Source organism: Parasteatoda tepidariorum, chromosome 10, assembly GCF_982258835.1.
Source record: "Parasteatoda tepidariorum strain Cologne lab strain chromosome 10, Ptep-v5.0, whole genome shotgun sequence".
NCBI lineage: Eukaryota > Metazoa > Arthropoda > Arachnida > Araneae > Theridiidae > Parasteatoda > Parasteatoda tepidariorum.
Genome location: NC_141764.1, coordinates 32,515,197 through 32,529,334, shown reverse-complemented (window position 1 = coordinate 32,529,334; position 14,138 = coordinate 32,515,197). Strand labels below are relative to the sequence as shown.

General features: G+C 28.1%; 1 protein-coding gene across 3 annotated transcripts in view; it reads right to left on the bottom strand.

Annotated features, from left to right (window-relative positions):
- Positions 1–14,138, bottom strand: part of LOC107455066 (uncharacterized) — a 49,710-nt gene that overhangs the window by 14,367 nt on the left and 21,205 nt on the right. The window contains exon 1 of one of the 3 annotated variants that reach the window (XM_016072479.5): positions 13,051–13,141. The exons of 1 other annotated variant lie outside the window; for it this stretch is intronic. The gene's annotated coding sequence lies outside the window, so the exon portion shown is untranslated. Of the gene's footprint in view, positions 1–2,735; positions 2,916–13,050; positions 13,142–14,138 lie in introns of those variants that run through there. One more of the 3 variants, XM_016072482.5, reaches the window with a different exon arrangement.

The following is a 14,138-nucleotide window of genomic DNA, read 5'->3' as shown; positions in this document are numbered from 1 at the left end:
AAATATTCTATTGAAAGCACGCGTTGCACTATCCAATTTCAAAACATAATTCCTATTACGCTATAAGTTAAACGATATATTTACTAGTGAATTCTAATTATTGTTGCCTTCCCCCAGAAACAAACGTTTGATTAAGTCCGAATAACAAACTGGGATTTTAATTAACAGCTTACGTGTTCTAATCGATATTTTTTCTTTAATCTTAGAGTAAATATAAATTTTGATTTTAGCAAAAGCGTCACTTTTACTGAGTTGCTTCGAGCATTTTTCTTAACTGCTCTATTAAAAGAGAGAATTTTTAGAATGTTTACACCTTCTAATTTCAGTTACGCGTTAAATTGAAAGAAGATAATTCTAATTGTCTTTGTTTTTTCCCCAAACAAATATTTGATTTCAACTTTAACCCTTTCCATTTTGCAAGACACCAATTTTCCATTTAATATCAACAAAACACAACCGCAAAGGTTAAACCTAAAATTATTTCGAAATAAAAAATTAAGATTTGAATTATCAGCTTTCGTATTCGCATGGTTATTTTTAATTAGGGTAAATATAAAAATTTGTTGCTTCTTTTCTCTAACTGCACTGTAAAAAATTCCGCATCAAATTACGGTATAAAGTACCGGCACTTTGCATCATCCGTAAAATCCATTTTTACCGTTAAACATAACACCGTAAATTTTTATAGTAATATTTATTTAATTAGAGTGATTCAGTGATTTTATGTTAGTCATTATTGTAAAATAGGGCTTATCAGATTTTTTGTTTTGCAACATATTTCGGTAAAAGTACGGGCAACCTGAGTGCCGCTACTTTTTACCGCAATTAGATCCAGAATTTTTGATCAGAGCGCGTTATTGCGAGCATTTCATTAACAGGTAAATTAATTATTAAAAAAACAAAATTATTCTGGTAATTTGGCGAGTGCTGTATGTCTCGACATTTTCTGCAAAAAATATGTGAAAAATTGACTTTTAGTTTTACATAAGTTTCAAGCTATTGCTGTTGAAATAAAGTCCGATGTCGTTTAACATTGAAAAGATATTTTAAATCACAGCTTATGATGTTGAATAATATCCTTTGGAAAAAAAAATTTCTACAGCAGTAAATTAAAAGTTTTGTAAACTTTTAACTTCAATAGGCCAAATAGTTGTATAAAATTACGAAGCAAGGTATTATTATTTTAAGTAGAAAATACGACTGCAAAGTTAACATTAAAATATCGCAACTTTAAATGGCAAGTCGTTTAAAACAGTTCTGCGCGAAACAGTATTGCAAACAATCGGCGTTAATTAACTGAGAAAAAAAAAACGCTAATAATACGGACTGACATTTACTATTAACACTAATCTCTGTGTCCCTGACCATTTCTCCAAATAATGCTAAATTTCCAGGAAACTGAACGAATTCAATGTTAATTATGGTTTTTAGTTTAAACCCTATATTGAGATTAAACCTTGGCGAAACTAATCTTTCTAGACTAGCTTAGTTTGACACAAACTGTGATAAACGTAATCTGGCAACACTCTTTCACTTTCGAAAATTACTGCGCGTTCGGGTTCGTGGCTCAAGGTTAATTAATGGGTTTATGAGATTTCACCTGTTGTCGAATTTATTTTATTATCTTTTGATTCAAATGATGTTATGGATGATAAAAGTGTGTGTAAATTGTTTTGTTTTTGGAACTGTAATACTGAATCGTATCTTGTCCGATATGTCTCTGATAAGAATCGATTTTTTTTTGTGCCATTGATTGATAAATACATTGTTGTTACTGTTTTGTTTATTGATTCCATATATATCAAACAAAACGAAACTGTACAGAAAACTTGCAGTTTTCAATTTATTATAACTTTTACTTAGAATACTTCTAATTTAATTAATTCTTTTCTAACTTTAATTTAATGAACTATTAATTTGTTTCCTTTCACACTGGGACATAATCTTTTTATATAAAAAAGTTAATTAAAATTTCTAAATTTATAATTTAAATTACTTCAAATTTTAAATGCACTTCTAGAAACTGATGTAGATCTTTGAAAATATTCTTAAAATAAATAATTAATAAAATAGACAAAATAATTAATAACCAAGTAATTAATAACCAAATAATTAATAAAAGTTAATTCGCTTAAGAGTATCTATGATTCCAGAAAGTTTACAATTTAAGGCAATTCGTATGCATAAATACTAGAAAAGATGATCCATTTTTTAAAAAAACAATTTTCCCTTTCCAAAATTCAGTAAAATCAAAAATTTAAAAAAAAAAACTAGCTTTACCTATTATTAAAATAGCCAAATGTTAAGCCGCATATTTTCCATTACAACTAATATTTTGTTTCTATACGAACAAAAAAAGCTGTCGTTTTTATCATTTTATAATTTATTTGAAATAATTATTATACAATAATTAATATTTTCAACCATATAACGTTAAGTCATAAGTATAATTTCTTAATTACTTTATACCAGTATTTAATTAGTTCGTTAATTTTTTATTTTTTGACTTACAAATTCTAGTAATTGGTTCTTCAGCTAAATACCAAGTTTGATTAGCAATTCTTACCGTTTAAATATTTTGTCTAATAAAAACATTAACCATTTTTGCATCAATGACTAGACTAATAAACCATTATTACCTTACGTAATATTACTATAAACCAGAAATTTTTAAACCAAGAATATACGAAAAAAGAAAATAAAGAAGATAGATATATTTTTTCATTTTATATTACCTTTATAAAAAGTTTTCCAGAGCAAATTTTTATGCTACATCAGTTCTGATTTTTCGTAATCATTGATAAGCAGTACAACATTATCTTACTATGATGTATGTTGTTCTGAAATAACACACTAAGCTACAGTTCTTTAAGGAATAAAATATGTACTACAGACTGAGCTTGGCCAACTCGAATGATAAGCTGTTTCAATAAGTGAATGTTTCTTTCGAAAATATTTCCTCATCGGCCAGCTGCATTTACTGAAATAACTAATTTCAGCAAACATGTTATTGTTTACAGAATAGTTAATAGTGTGAGTTTAAGTTTACACGCAGACAGTAATAAAGAAGCTGCATAAGTCCACAGAAAAGTCCAATAAAATAAGTCAAATAAAAAAAAATTTTTTAATCAAACATAAAATTTTTTGTCAGTTTGTTTGGAGTTTGAGGAAGAAAAAGGTTAAGAAGTTCTATTTTTTTTAAATGTATTTATTGCTCTTTTAACATACATTTCAGCAACCACAATTGTCAGAATACATGTTGCACATCACGTATCTCGAATTTAGTATTAAGTGAGCTTCAATTATTTCATAATAAAACAAAATATTTTTAGACATAATCGCTTATAGTTTTTCAGTTTTTTTTCCTACAAAATTAAATGCTAATATGACATTAAAGAGTCGTTCCATATCGGATTCGAGTCTATTGATGGTTAACTCAAGAGCAACTACATGTAACATGAACATGTTGAGACAACATGTAACATGTTTTCTGAGTTATTTATTTAATATGTCGGAGACAACTTCATGCATAACAATTACCATGCTTCACAGAGAAAAAAAATTCTGGAAAAATTGCCGCACTGTATGGTAATAACATTTTTTGGTTACAAAAAGAAAAAGAAAGAAAAAAAAACATAATCAAAATATACAGTATTTAAACAAATTTTTTTGGTAATTTTTCTATTCATATGGTAACGATTTACTGGACATTAATTTCGATTTTCAAAATTATAGTTGCCACACGATATACATAACTGAAAACTAAATTCAACCGAATAAGGGGTTATGCCATGATTTAAGATAGCATGATAAAATTACCAATTTTACCACAGTTACTAAATTTTATCAGATATTACAAATTATATTTCGTTGTTAATTTTTCCAAAATAATTACCAAAGTTCTTCGAATGAAAATTACGGTATATTTCGATGTTCCCAGAAAGCCAAAAAAAATGGTAAGTTTTATCATATTCTGGTAGTTTTGACCATAATTTTTTTCTGAATCATAATGCAGGAGATTATTTCTCACATAAAAAATTACAACGCTTCACATAATTTTATGACAATGTTTTTAACTACATATCTTTGTAGCATATACTAAAAACTCATGATGGGCTACGTTTACACTTTTAATTTTTCTAATAACCAAAAACAAAAAAGACTGTTTTGAATTTTTTTATGTTGAAAATTCTTGATATTTGTAAAAAATTTCCCCCAAAAATTATTTTAATAAGCAATTTTAAATATATTTCCAGTATTTTAGTACTATACTATATATATTTCCAGCATTTTAGTAGTTATATATATATAGGAACTATAGTTATATATAGGAGCTATAGTTATATATAGGAACTATAGTTATATATAGGAACTATAGTTATAGATAGGAACTATAGTAGCTATAGTTATATAGTAGGAACTATAGTAATTATATATATAGGAAATATATAAGAAGGTTGAACTCCGACCCACCCCAGGGGGGTATACGGAGATAAAAGTAAAATTATTACAATAAAATTTCTCTAAAAACCAAAATTACAGTAAAATTTTGCCAAATGACAGTGGTGGTGATCAGTTAAAAGTGGATTAACAATAACACTTGACAATTAAAAACATGTGTTAAAGGCAATGAAACCCAATAGCGCCTGTGTGAATGTCGAGAATTAAATGATTATAATAATAAGGAAACAAGAGATAAAAAAAAATCTCAAAACTAAAATCAATGAAAGCTAAAAGTCCAAATAGTAAATGTCTAAAAGTAAAAGTCTGACTAGAAGTCTATGAAGTCTAAAATCAAAAGTAGATAAAAATTCAAAATGTAAAGCTAAAAGTTGATTAGTAAAAATTAACGATGACATGCTCTATTGTTGGTTCATGACTGGGGTCAGTTGATCTGGGGCTAGAATGTCTTCGAGGGTTTGTTTAATAATTTGAGTCACAATTTTCCTGCAGGTCAATATAGCGAAGAATTGATGTTCCTCTTCGCAATTATTCATATAGGAAATATATATCGGAACTATATATATTTCCAGCATTTTAGTAGTTATATATATAGGAACTATAGTTATGTATAGGAACTATATAGGAACTATAGTAGCTATAGTAGTTGTAGTTATATAGTAGCTATCGTAGCTATAGTTATATAGTAGCTATAGTAGTAACTATTGTTATATATAGGAACTATAGTAGTTATATATATTGGAAATATATATAGGAACTATATATATTTCCAGCATTTTAGTAGTTATATAGCTCTAACATTTTTTCTGTCTAATCACATCGAACTAAAAAAAATTAGTTTACAAATAAAAAAGTTAAAAACATATAAGCCTTGTGCTCTAATTAAATTATCTTGTTAAATTGAGTTAAATTGTAAAATGACCCCATAATTGAAGTTTTGGTCTGAAAAAATAGAAAATATTATTTTAGCCGTTTTTTTAATCAAGTACTTTTTCACAAAAAAACGATTGTCTAAAATTCGAATTCTTAAGAATTTTTAGACATATTTCTCTCAAATTTTGTATTTTGCCATGTAAAAATACATTCTTAGAAATGAAGCAAAATATTGTATACCTTGCAAAATTATACTATTTTTAAATAAATGATAAAAATTAATAAATATGCACTAAAAGTTATTTTTTGTATGGAGTTATCTTTTAGATAAACGAATTTTATAACTTTGTTCCAAAAATTTTTCAATTCGCTAAAAAAAAGTTAAGATATGGCGAAATACGCAAAAAGTAAAACTAACATTGAGGGTTCCAATTTTGCTAAATTTTGCTCCTCTGATTGGGACCATTTTCTCCAGATTGCGGCTACCCCCTATATTTTGGGGGTCATGAATTCAAATCTATTTTAAAAAAATTATTTTATTCAGAGGAAGTACGTTTGTGGCTAATTTCGCAACAGAAAATATCGTCTGCACTAATTAATTAGCAACTTTAAAACCAACTATTAAAATTCGATACTGGAGCTTGAAAATCAGATTATTAGATCAAAAGTTATTCAGTGTGGTCCGTTGATTTTTCTGCACACTGTACGTATCTTAAACAGAATCAAATAAAAAAACTTATTTCTGCAATGCTTCTAACTTAGTATTCGAACTAGAAAGTTAAGATCAGCGCTATAAATAAAAGCATGGAAGACGTTTTAAGAAATATTGTATTATATAATTTATTTATGGCACTGCTAGCCAACTAAGGAAAATAGGAAAAAACTTCATTAACATTTCAATCTAAATATAAAACTCTACACACTTATTTAAGAGCTATTTATTAACCACAGAGCTTTAAAAAGTGTTTTTTTTTCACGTGCAAGTTTCTTATATAAGTTCTTCAAAACAGGTATTAAATAAAATTAAAAACTCCTAGATGGAACAACACAATTGAAGTGTCCTTCATGGTATTCATGAAATAAAATAACAAAAAATAAAATTTAAAAAAAAAACGTTCACCTGTCTGCCTAGCTTGGTATTGGAATAGCCTAAACATTCGTTACACCCGATTAGCGCATTTATAAAAGAAAACAAGATCATCTTCCCTCGAAGCGTGATAAGAAATAAAATAAAGTTGAAATACAAGGTTGCTAAAAACAGTCTTATGGAAGTGTTTCTGGAAAGCTTTTGAAAGCAATTATGGTTTATTTTTGACTTCAAATAAGTTATTAATGTTTACAGACTTAATATACAGTGTGTATAATTAAACAAATTTATATCGTTATGCAATTGAAATCATAATTAGTACTTTTATTTCAAGTTTAATTTTGCTGTTTTTGTCTAAGATCACAATGAAATACCATTTTTTTAAATTGATCTTAGATACTTTTGTATTGCTGATTTCAAATCTGCATTTGGTTTTTCTCTCTCTCTAAGCTGAATCGTTTTTTTAAGATGGCATAAAATCATTTTTCATCTGTTTTTAGTCGAAATATACAAGTTTAAAAACGTTATATGTAACAGAAGGTACCATAAACGTTGCGTCAAACTTCTAAAGGAGTTCAGGCACATCATCAGGATTAAAACTGCACGGGAACCCTTTCCTGGAAATGCCGTCATACGCCACTAGGGATGCTTCTTTATTATAAACAACCCCCAATTGTCTATAGCGTTTTTAAACTTGAACATTTCATCAAAACGTAGACTAAAAATGTCCTTTTTAAAAAATATCTGTAGCTATAGGAGCAAAACTGACTTCAGATTTAAAATCCCCACACCCGTGTTACGCAAAACCATGTATTTGTATAAATGCAACAAGAAATTTGTTCCATAGCGTTATCAAAAAGGAAATCAATATTTGAGAGTGTTTAATAAATTTTTCCCCATTTGATTTTCAATTTTTTTTTTTTAAATTTCTGGATAGATCTGAAACATTGGAATAATGCACATTAAAATAATAACTTATAATTCAATGTTGGTTTTTTCACACAGATTAGATTGAATGTAGAGCATACTGGCAAACATGGGCCGAATGCGACTGCACCAAATTCCGTCTGAAAGAAGGCGATGATAGTTATTCAAAGCAACTAATTAAAATTTGTTTCCTAAAGGTTACAAGCAGGCAAAAAGTTATAATCTATTCTCAAATTGAAAGGATTTTTATAATAAATTAGTAATTCAGATCTAAAGATTTAAACACAAGATTAAGAATTAATAAAAAGGTATTTATGTAATAGAAAGGATAATTAGCACTATTAATTCGATTTTATTTTTTGCTTTTAACTGGAATCATCAAAAATTGCAGTAAAAATTTAACTGTGCAAACATTACTCCTTGCAGCTTTGGACATGACACACCGAATTTAATTTTGTTTTACTCAACTTTAAAATGTTTGCACTTTTCGAGAAATTAGAAAAATTGGAAAACAAGCATTAAAATACTAACTTTTAATTCAATATTTCGATCTTTGTATTGGGTAGACTATAGAGTATACTGGAAAATGAATTAGATATAAAAAAAGAAAAGAAAAAGAAAACAGATACGTCTACACGGATAAGTGCAAAATAAAAAAAAATTTAAGAAATGTAAGGTATGTTAGTTACTCAAAATAACAAATTAAACAATGTTCCATAAAGCTGTAAGAAAACAAACAATTATGGAAGGGTTCGTACAGTCCTTAGAAAATTTTAAAAGTAGTGTTAATACTCTTATAAACAAGTTACAAATTTATTTAGTTTTGTTAGCTTTCACTTTTAATTCAAAAATTCTAGACCCTTAATTTTGCTACTATAGATATATTTATTTGGAAATATTATGCATAATGGTAAATAAAAGAATCATACCACTCTTTTTGTTATATTTCTTTGAAATGCATCCGATGTAACACAACCATCAGATGCTGTTGTGCTGCGCTAAACTTTATTTAAAAAATGCTTGATGCTTATTTTGCAACGTAAATTAAATGGCATTCGAAATTATGCTTGCAGTACAAAGAATCGAATAAAAAGAAAAGAAAGTGAAAGGTTACTAAAGCACTTCGAGGTCGTAGAACCTGTGTTTTTCACGTGAAGAAAAATACACTGTTATCACATGAAGACAAATCACATGTAGACAAATATGGGATCTTTGGTTCATTCAGTAATTTTTTAGCATTAAATAGCTTGATTATGTAATATTTAATTACCCGTAAAAATAATTAATACACGTTAAAAAGGATAATTTTACTTTTTTAAAATTTTAACACTTAAAAAATGTGAAAACATCCATGCAACACGTTGTGGGTATTTCGTCACAAGTTACATTTTGTAGCTGTTAAAATACATCATTATCATCATAAATTCCTCAATTCGAAAGAGAAAAAAAAACGATGCATAAAAATAAATATGGCCAAGATTTACAGCCAAATATGGTACAACTTAAAAACTGTTTATTCCACCTCCTCGAGAATAGATGACTCAAGGACAAAGAAAAATTTCACGATAAGCCGACATTATTGATAAATATCTAATGTGAAACTATTTAAGATCAAGAAAATAGATGTGAATACTGATAAATCTCTGTTATTTTTATGTCTAATGAATGAGAACATTTGTTTTCAGCTCAAATCTTGTCCCTTTAAATTCGAAGAGACCAGTTTGGAGCATTCCAAATTGTCAATAAAACCTCCAGAATCTTAAAATATAATCATATTTAATTTAATAAAACATGTGAGACTCAATCATCAAAATTCTGTAGTATTTTATTCGATTTCGTTAACGAAAATATTTGATTCTCTCCGTTCAGTCAGTTATTTTTCGAACTACAGGTTAAGAGAACTTTCAGCTTTGGTCGATTATCACTAGAACTACCCAGTGAATTTATTTAAAATTTAGCATGGATTTAAACGGTTCATATATTACAAATAAAATTAACGTTTTATAGTTATAATACACATTCATGGTTATGCGTAACTTTCCTGGGAGTATGATACAGTAGTCTTAGAATCGAAAGGAAAAAAAAACTAGAATAATGGAAGGGTGGTATGGTGCAGTTTTTAGGACTTAAAGTCTTACAACGTGATTTTATACAGGACGAATGGGAATTGAGTAGTTTCAGCGATGCTCTTTTCTAGACTTGGATGCGGTTCAGAGGATTAATGATAATTCCAATTGCCCTTCAAAGAAAGTTTCGAACTTACTTAAGATTAGAAACTCACGTGCTAAACCATCTGGTGAACATTTTTATGCCATGTATTGTCGTTCATTGAAATGAAATTGTGGTCTACTGCACCCCTGAGAAGCAAATATAGATCTCCAGGATTTGATCCTGATAATTTAAATCTGTTAAAGTTCTTCCGAAGCTGTGCTGGAGTGCCTGCACTCCTCATCAATTCCCAGCTGCCATGAGGGATAATTTCGCATGTTTTTATCACAAATAGCAGGTCCCTAGTTCAAATGGTTCATATTTTCTTAGAGAAACAGAAATCTACTATCTGCCCTACCAATATTGGAAAAAGTTGTCCGCCATAACAGCTGTGATTAAGCAAGGTTCTTGTTGAATGGTGGCACACTCCTTCATGTGTTTGAGAAAGGTCTGTTTCTGATTTGAGATATAGTCTTGGAACCCAATGTTTGATTTCATTTCAAGTGACTACAATTCGTGGCCACATCGAGCTCATAGGGTCGACGATTTTCTGGACAGTTGCCGGATAAACTGATCAATTAAGTCTATAGAGCATGCCTGATTGTCTCTGGCGAAGGCGATTGAAACTCGCAAACACTTGGCGAAAAACATATTAAACCAGAAAACAGCACAGATGAATAAACGGGAACTATTATTGGCACAATAACTTTTAGAAATTAAAATATTTGAAATCACATATATATGTAAAGGGTGGCATATCACTTACTACTAATTTTTTTGTTCGATTGTGTGATCACTGCCCCATATCATCTAGTACTGATAGATATTGCTTTTATATTATAACTAACTAATGAACGGTCATTTTATTTGTATTATAAAAATCTTGTTGTTGTTGACGTATGCCTGTTTAGGCAGAGGGGGTGTGATTGTTCCTGTTTTTCAGTGGCGCCATCTATGGCCAAGAATTCGACTTCTGTCACACCATACGTCACACCCTAATAACAATCTTAAACTGTAAAAAAGGGTTTCTAAGAATTAAGCGAAAATGCATCAAAATAGCTCCGAAACAAATAATCGAATTTGAAATTCCCATGTATTCAAAATTGAATGAATACTGAATGAATTGAAAAGTAGCAAAATGTCTCAATTGTCACAAATAGTCTCAGAAGTGCTAAGGAAGGAGGGAGATGTTCGTTGGCTGCCGGCAGCATTCGAACAAGGAGCTCCGGGTTATGGTGGTTTGAGTAGTATGCTCTAACCACCATAGTGTTGCACACTCCAGTCCAGGGAGAATTAGGAAGATTTATGTACAACATGAAGTGAAATTAATGATAATATTCCCCCGTTTTTAACAAGTAAAGTTCAGTTAGAACATTTTTATTTCTACTTTCATCCCTGTAGAGAAACATCTATTCGATTATTTTAAATCATTGAAATATCAATAAATAATTATCTATAAAAAATCAGTACAAAATTAACTTTATATTCGAGGTTAAAATAAAATTAGGTCAAGGAGAAATTTTTTTTTTAAATGAGTCAAGGTTTTTAGAAAATAAGGGTGTAGATAAATAAATGACGCTAATTATTATGTAATTTGTGGAAAAAAAGAGAGTGATTTGATTTTAATTTTTTTCTAAATAGGCTAGTGAGTTTTTTAAATGCAGGCATATTATCAATCACTAATTGTTCTATATACGTCAAATCAAGATGAAATAAAATAAAATCTCTCATCATTTAACTTGTTGAAGACCTTAATACAAAACGAATAATTACTCCTTAGGTTGAGGACAAGCAAAGTTGTTTCATTTCAACTGTTCATTTCAAATGAATAATTACTCATATATTTATTAATGACTTTTGACTATAAACATTGACATAAAAATTACATATCATTAACTAATAAATAACTTTATACTTATTATTTTTAAGCATAAAACACATAAATTTTGATCAAGGGTTTCTTAAATATTGAACTGTTTCATAATTTGAATTACTAAAATAAATATAATTTAAACGATAGTTTCAATTTAGCAAAAATGTAAGTTCAATGCAATAGAGCGATTTAAAAAAAAATCCGTTTTTATGATAGTTTTTGCTAATTAAAATTGACTAATCAGCAGACTAAATGTGGCCAAGAGTTCTTGTGATTTTGTTATGAATACAATTTTAAAGATCTTTTCCCAGAATAATTATTGGAAAATATTGTTTCAAAGAACCATATCGTAAATTTACAGTTTTAAAATGTAATTTTATTTATCATCATCTCAATTAATACACAACTTATGCTAGTTTGCTGTACCAACTACAATTTGTAAATTTTGAACTAGCTATACAATAATCGGGTGTAAAATTTTATTGTACCAACTATTGTTTGCAAAATTATACCAGTAGCTGTTGTTTACGAAAGCTGTTGCAGTCAAAAGTATTTTCACGTTTTAAAATAACGTGCTCTTAGTGACATGAAGTTGTTTTCATTCACACTTGTTCAAACAATTTTGCCATTATTCAAAAAAAAGTTTTATTGTATCAATCACAAAATTATGATTCGTAAAATTTTATTGAAACAACTGCCAATTTTTATTTGCAAAAATTTTGTTGTGCGAACCATTAAGCTATTATTTGTAAAATTTTCTCGCTACTTGTAAAGGTTATAGCAACTTCACTCTAAAAAGTTCAAGATCAAATTACCGTAAAAAAGTACCGGCACTGAGATGCCGGTATTTTATTTCGTAAAGCCAATTTTTAGCGGAACATGTTACAGAACAAAAATATCTGATATACCATAGTTTTTACAGTAATAATTACTGTAAAATCCCTGAATCACTAATTAAATAAATATTACTGTAAAAATACTGTAAAATGAATTATACGGATGATGCACCCAAAGTGCCGGTACTTTGTACCGTAATTTTTGCAGTGCACTATTATTCGCGAAAAGTTAAGAGTATAAAAAGTTTAAATATTTGAAAGATCACACTGAGTTATTTGAGGAATTGTATTAATTTTGTTTATTCAAAATTTATGTTATATTCGTAAAGCATAGAATGTCAACTATTAATAGTTTGTACCAACATTTTTATTACTAAAGTCTTTTAACATCAAAATTAATATTCATATATAAAGCGTAATCACTGGAAAGATCAGAATTTAAATTTTATCATACAAAACTTATTGGGTGAAAATGGTGAAAACGGCTATCTTGTCGTGGTTGCTCCAATTAAATAATTAATAAATTTGTAATAAATAATAAATTTGAAGAATTAATTATGTCAAAAATTTGTATTTTTCTTTTACACTAAATGTGTAAAAGAATGACTTAACATCTATGTGGTTATATTATGTAACTAGTTATGTTTGTTTACAAAATACTGAGCATACTTACGTTGAAAAATACAAAAAGTAATTATTTAAACAGTTTAAAAACAAAAGTTAAGTTTTTAAGACAAAAAATTTAAAACTCTACAACATGGAGAACATTTTAACAATATACTTACAGTAATCAATAAACTAATATTTTCAGCATTTATCAAAAACTATTCTGAATGTTTTAAGAATAATACTCTCATGTCAGGCACTTATATACTTGTAAATAAAGCTGATAACGCCAGAACTCCTGTTGTTCAACCCATTACGTCAGTTGATATTTCAAATGATAAGCGTAAAATACAACTGCAGTTCGTAAAGTTTACTCACAAAAAATGGAAAGCGCGGTATTTTCTGAGAATAGCTTATTACTTAAATGGAAAGGAATGCGAGAAAATGTTCAGATTGAAATTCAGATTAACAATTCGACCCCCTGTCTTCTTTACATTCAATAAACTAACGGCCCTAGCAAACACTACGTTATGAGAAAAATTATGTTGTTATTAAGTTATATTTAAAATATCATATTTAAAATATTTTGCTTAAAATATTATTTTTTTGCATTTTATGATAATATCGTTATTTTATATGTAAAATGCTCAAGAAATGGAAATCAGAACTATGTTCTATACCTACATGATACTATTTATACTCATTTCTGCAACTTAATTCAGAAAGTTCTAAGAAAAAAATTGAATAAACAAATAAAATTTAAAAAAAAGAATAGAAACTCGTTCTAAAAACATTCCATATCTACAAAAAAATTATTTGGTGCACAGTGGCCACCATTTTTGGAGTTGAGGTAAATTAAATACATTTTTAAGAATAGAACAGTAGTTATCGTGCAAAAAACTATATAAAATTGTCAAAACAACAATTGCTTGAAAGAGTTAGTGCAAATATATATTACTAAAATCTGCTTTTTTTTAAATGAAATGTTTTTGCAATAAAACCATTAATTGATTATAATGCTCTTGAATATATGTGTTGTCAGGAAATAAAGGAACAATAAAGAAATTTACAACAGTGAAAAAGTAAATTAAAAAATGTGACTGTACTGTAAATTTTTTGGTTTACCTCAGCACCAAAAAAGGTGGCGAATATACACCAAATTTTTTTTTCTATATTAGATTTACGCAAAGGAAAGAAACTATCCATGAGTACAACTTCTAATTTTTGGTTGCATATATATATATATATATATATATATATATATATA